Source organism: Tupaia chinensis, unplaced genomic scaffold (assembly GCF_000334495.1).
Source record: "Tupaia chinensis unplaced genomic scaffold, TupChi_1.0 Scaffold000366_1, whole genome shotgun sequence".
Taxonomy (NCBI): domain Eukaryota; kingdom Metazoa; phylum Chordata; class Mammalia; order Scandentia; family Tupaiidae; genus Tupaia; species Tupaia belangeri.
This window is the reverse complement of record NW_006159863.1, coordinates 3355036-3361035: the sequence shown is the minus strand read 5'-3', so window position 1 is coordinate 3361035 and position 6000 is coordinate 3355036. Positions and strand designations below refer to the sequence as shown.

The 6000-nt window shown below is 45.0% G+C and overlaps 1 long non-coding RNA gene across 1 annotated transcript; it reads left to right on the top strand.

The window, feature by feature from the left end:
• The first annotated feature begins 350 nt into the window (after nt 1–350).
• Nucleotides 351–5085, top strand: LOC102490488 (uncharacterized). The gene is made up of 3 exons (XR_335252.1): nt 351–485; nt 4106–4281; nt 4654–5085. It is a non-coding gene; the product is annotated as an uncharacterized LOC102490488 (long non-coding RNA).
• Nucleotides 5086–6000: the final 915 nt, after the last annotated feature.

Here is a 6000-nt window from a genome sequence, read left to right as displayed (position 1 = left end):
AGGAATGCCCCCAGGTGGCATGTGCCTCCAGGTGGCATGTGCAGTGTCTACCTGGCCATTTCATTACCTCTGGACTAATGAGAGACTACATATTACACAAGTGAATTTTCTGGACACCCCTTACCATGTTATTGTGGATTTGATCATATGCACTGAAAGTCTACTATTTGGAGACATATGCTAAGTACTAGGGATTCAAAAATTTAAAATTACAGTCCCTGTCTTTAAGAAACTCATGGCTCAGTAGGGAGACAGTCAAATAAACAAGCAGTTACAATACCACATGACAGACAAGTGGTGTCCTAATGAGAAGTAAGAAATGCTTGAGGACTACTGGAGAGACCCAGGAGGGGACATCTGAACCAACTTCTCCTAAGAGGAACAGAAGGATGGGAGGACATTTCAGGCAGAGGGAGTAACTTGTGCACTGGCCTGCAGGCTCCTAGTTTGTTCTGGGCAAGGAAGAGTCAGAGCAGGAGAATGAGGTAAGAGACAAGACAAGGCTGAGTCACGAAGGGCCCCAAAACCATGCTAAAGAGTTTGAGCTTCATGAATGATTATTAACCTTTTCTGAGAGGTAGAGTACAGTGGAATTAAGGAATTAATGGTCCTTTTTACTGAAAAAAAAAAAAAAGAGTAAAACAACGACAAACACGTACGTAAACATTCAACTTAGAATTGTGTGTCTTCTCATACCCATTGTATATGGAACCCACGTTAAGAAATCTCAGCTAGAAGAGTTAGGAGGAAGATGTTAAGGTGAGCAAGGACACATCCAGCAACCAGTAGGACTTATAAAGACAAAAACTATAATGGGAACAATAGATTGGAAGAAGCACAACCTGCCAGTAAGGTAGATGGGACCACAGTAGGGGCCTGTTAGAACAGTTTAGACAAAACAGTGGTTTTGTTCAAACGCCTCCATCACCAAAACTTTTGTTAGGTGCTGAACAAGATGCAAAACCCACTTGTTGGACTCAGAGCCCCACCCAACCTCCAGCCTTAAACGCAGCTATTAGGAAGGGTGAAATAGGGTAAGAAGAGAAGCAGGGACCTACCAGTGGTTTCACCAGCTCCTTGGGACAGATTGTGTACACTCGCACCCCAGAATTTCTCCACTGAGAACACGTTCCTGGAGTGCCTTGTCTCCTTCTAATAACTGCAGTGACATTTCCATTGGAAAAGAAAGAATATCTGGGTAATAAGCCCCCCACCTCCCTGGTTCTTTTGTGTATTGGGGAGGGGGCCTGGGATCTGGAGAGAGAAGAGTGCATTAACTTCACAATGGAGCAGGGATTTAGGGATCTGCACTTAATCCCGACTCTTCCTGTGAGACCCTGGGAAGGGGTTTTGGAGCTGCTCTTCCTTCATCTTTTAAATAGGAGTAACAATAAAAACGCTAACCTGTTCTGGAAGGAGTAACGGGGTGGAGGGGGGGGGATTATAAAGCACTTTGTAAACACTGTATGAAGGTGATGCAGCCCTGAGGGGTGGATGAAACTGCAGAATTATAGCCAGCCTTGACTTGCTGGTGGACTTTGGAGTCCTCCCATCAGAAAAAGCCCTCCCAGAAACTCGGAGAAGCCAGGGAGTTCTGTATCCCTTTCTTACTGCCTTCTGCCACCATGTTGCCTGTGACAGTGGTGTTGTGAAAATCCGAGAGAGGAAGTAGGGCGAAATAGTGGGATGGAAGAGGGTTGAGCCAGCCTCACTCCGTCTTGGGAATAGCTGCCGATGGGTACCAAGGCTGGTAGATGTTTTAAAAATGTTTTGGTTTAATTGAATTTCACTGAAGCCAAGAGAGGGTATGGCACTTGCTGCTTCCCCCTCCCATAAAGACACTCAGAATGACTTAGTCTCCCCAAAGTCACATTGTGGTGGATGCTACGCCCGTCCATCCAATTCCACGCCTGCTGCTTTTTCTTTAGGATCATTCTTACACCTGAATAATGTGGAAATGATGAGCCCGGTTGGAATGTAAACCAGCCCGACATTCCCCTCAGACTCTCCAGTACTTGTTCCACAGAGGGATGCCTTGTTAGGTAGGCTAGGGTTTTTTCAAGAGGCGGGTTTGTCACCAGCTCTGTCGTTTCCTCTGGAATATAAGAGAGGGGGTAGCTACAGGTAACAGATTATTTTTAATTCTGCCTTGTTATTTGGAACCGTTTTCCCATATGTTGTTGTTGTTCAATTCCTTGCATGAATTTTCTCAAATATTTGTAACATATGTCATATCTATATGCAGATTTTAAATTATGGATGCCTTCATCCAATCATTTTCGAAGGGGGCAAAAAAAAACAAGTCTAATACTCTCAGGCAGGACCACAGTCTCCTGGGTATCAGATATCGTTCAGGTAGACACATCTGGTGAAATGCATCACATCAAATTAGTATCAAGGGTATTGAGACTCTGAGACTACAGGCAGACAATCCCCTTCTAATGTACTGCTTTTTAGATTGTTGGGGAAACTTGAATCCCAATTCTCCTGTGAAATGAGTGATACTAACATGCTTGTTCAAATGCTCAAAGTGAAGATCAAAGCGGCAGTGTCCAAATTGGCTTTGCAAACAAAGCAGACCCTTGCTTTCCCCCTGGGGATGCCGTGCTAATTTTATCAACTCTCCCTGGCTCTTCTGCTATTAAATAGCAATAAATAAATGTGGGTTGTTGTTTTTTTTCCCTGGGTTTTCCAGTGGCTTATTTGTCTGACAAATAAGCTCATATCCTTTTAAGTGTGAGGTTTTAGTCCAACTAATAGAATTAATCTATTTTTAATGAAAATGCAAGTGGCTTGCACTTGGAAATCTACCTACCCATCTCTTTCTCTCTGCACAAGGCCCCACCCCCAGCGTCTTCTCTGAACACATACATCCACCATGAATATTTCAATACGTCTCGGGCTTTCAGATCAATATAGGCAACTCTCAAGCCCTATTGATTTTCAGAGGTTTGAATGGCAAGGGTGATAAAATATTTCTTGACTTATGAAACCCGAGTTAAAGACACTCTGCCGGCCCTTCCACTTTGACCAGACGTCTTTGTTTCCATCTCTTTCCTTTTCACATATTCCTTCTGCTCCTTCTTTCTCCACCCCTCCCTGCCTCCTGCCCCATGCATACATAGCCTGATGGAGATTTATGACTAAGCGATAATAAGTCCTAGAGATGCAGGCACTAGTTCCCCACTGGGTCCACTTCAGGTCAGAGGGAGAAGAGGCTGAGGGAAGAGAGCAGCCCTGAGCACGATCCGGCCCCCATCCATCTCGCCTGCAGAGGCTCTGCCAGCTTTCCTCCTGTCGCTCTGATTCATTTATCAGCACGGCCGACTCCTCCTCCTGCACACCTCTGAAGATGTAATCCCAGAAGGCGACCCTAGCAACATACGAGGAATTCCCCACTGAGGCACAGGAGCTGAGCTGCTCCATATGGGTAGGAAATAAGCTAATTATACAGTCAGCCATGTCCAATGCCAAGATGTATGTTGTTATAAGTTTATCCAGCCTCCATATGAAGCAGCGAGCCTGGGATTCTTGAAGAAATTTCACCAAAGCTTTGGAGTCGTTCCACCGAGACATGCTCTTGGGTGTTTGGAGTCCTAGGTTCAGATTCTCCAGCTAGCCCCGGAGTCAAATCACTTTTCTTCTTGGGCCTCTATTTCCTCATTAGTGAAAGATAGATACCCGTGTAATTATTTAAGAAACCTTCATTGAGTTTGTTGCATGTGCCAGGGACAGGGGACAGAGAGCAAACAAAACTGGTCTGGACCTTGCTGTCATGAAGGTCATGGTCTAGCGAGGACTAGCCAGGAAGGTGAGAATGTTTCTCCCTCCTCTGAACTCCTGTACTGCCTGCCTCTCGATACTGCAGTACAGGCCGTATGCAAAGATGATGTTATAAAGTAGGCTGTGCGCTGCTTCTTGGTTCCGATGGTGCCTAGAACGTTGGCAATGTTTGCTCATTGGGTGTTAGATGATTGCGTTGGCTCTTTGTATTTCTTGTTCTGCCCGGTGTCCATTAGGATTGAGCAAGCAACCATATATGGTAGCCTCAGGGGAAACATATTCAATAGTCATGGATCCTTCCCTAACAATTTTTCATCCCAAGTCTTCGATTAGGAAAGGCATATGAAACGACTTACAGAAAGCAAGTTATACAAGGTCGCTGAACTGTAGCTGCCCCTGCAATAGAAACCTAAAGATGAACAAAGAGACCCCATTACCAAGCAACAGATAAGCAGAAGCCTTGAAGCACCACCACATGTTGAGTGGAAGGATGACAAGGTAAGCCAATGAGGGGACAATCTTTCTTATGATGGTAATGTGATGTGTGTCTGCACTTGAATCTTTTGACTGAAGCCAAGTTTGTTGTTACGTAGTAGAAATAGCCATGTGACCTTCAACTGATTTTTGCTTCATCTATATAGATCCAGGACTTAGTTAGAAAAGATCCTGCAGCCCAGCTGCAGTGGTGCACAGATAACATGGCCATCTGCATGGGAGGCCTGGGTTTCATTTGCAGGCCAACCTGATCATGATAGGTGCAGTTGTGCTCTCCTATAGTCCTGGTTAGTTGGGAGGCTGGTGCAGCATGGTGAGACGCTGTCTAAAACACCTCTTTCTGTCTCTCTCCCCTCCTTTCTCTTCTCAAAAAAGGGAAGAACAGAAAGAAAAAGAAGATGCGTAATGCTCCTTCCAGCACTGACGTTGCATGATTCCACGTGGCACGAGTTGTAATTTATATGAGCTCGAGAATAAGTCCCCTTCCGCCTCTCCCCACGTGCTTATAACACACAGTGCGGGCTTCCCTCTCTCCAGAAAAACCTTCTCTCGGATTCCAAGGCCCACTAAGTTGCCTCCCTCTGTGCTTCCTCCCACATTTACCCTTGCTGTAATGTTTTCTTAATTTGTCTCCTCCGGTGAGTGTGGAGTGCTCTGAGGGCAGAAACTGTGTTTTAGTCATTGTTGCATTTCTCACAACTTTTGAGCACATTGCTGGCACAGAACAGGTACAAATGAATGTTTAATTTGAATATAATGAGACTCCTCAAAGAAGAATCTGCTTATCATGTTGAACAACGAAATGAACCCAGGCATAGTTAATCTGAAAATGTGCAGGGCTGGGGAAGGGATGGGATGCTGCTGTTAGTTCTTCCTCGCTGTTGACTCTCAGCAAGCTTGGAAGAAAGGCACCAGAAGCCATCCATCTATCTGGATGTTACTAGAAGCACGGTGGCCGTGAACTACGGCCCTGCTATTAGCTTTGGAGACAAAGCTGCTTGCCCGCATGAGTATTACCTGAGTGGGGTTTTCAGGGAGTGGTGCACAGGGCGAGGAGACATGATGGAAGAGCTATGGACAGGAACTCGTTCAGGGGCTGGGAGGACTCTGGAGATACTTCTTTGCTCTGAAGCTTTCAAAGACCTTCCTGAAAAATAATCTGGGGACTCTCCACTGAGGACAGGAACTTGAACCACACCAGGGACCACTAAGCTGCCCTCCAGCTTTGGAAACAATCTAGGGCATACAGCAAGGCTGGAGGTGAATTTGGATTGGGGATGTGGAAACAGCGTGGACTGCATAGCTTCAGCTGTCCGTTCACCTGGGTTTTGCTGGTTTCCTTCACTTCTTGTCTCATTTGTACCTCCCCAACTCCTTTTGTAGGTAAATTACTATATTCCTCAGTATTCAGATCAAGAAATCAATTCTCAAAGTTTCAGTCTGATTTGTAACATTAGAGATCACAAAGACCCATGTTCCAAATCGTGTGTGGCTAAGAGATAGGATAAGTACATAATAAGTAGAGAACTTACATCGCCTCAACTATATTCACTGCGTATTTGGGGAGGATATTACATTATTAATATTAAGAAATGAATGCAAGTTTTACTTAATTATTTAAAGGTTAGAAGAACATCTGCAAAAGAAGTGTGTATTGCGGCAGGCTGCTAGGCCATGCGCCCAATTCCTCCAATGGTATTGGAGTTCTTCCATAAAAACGCT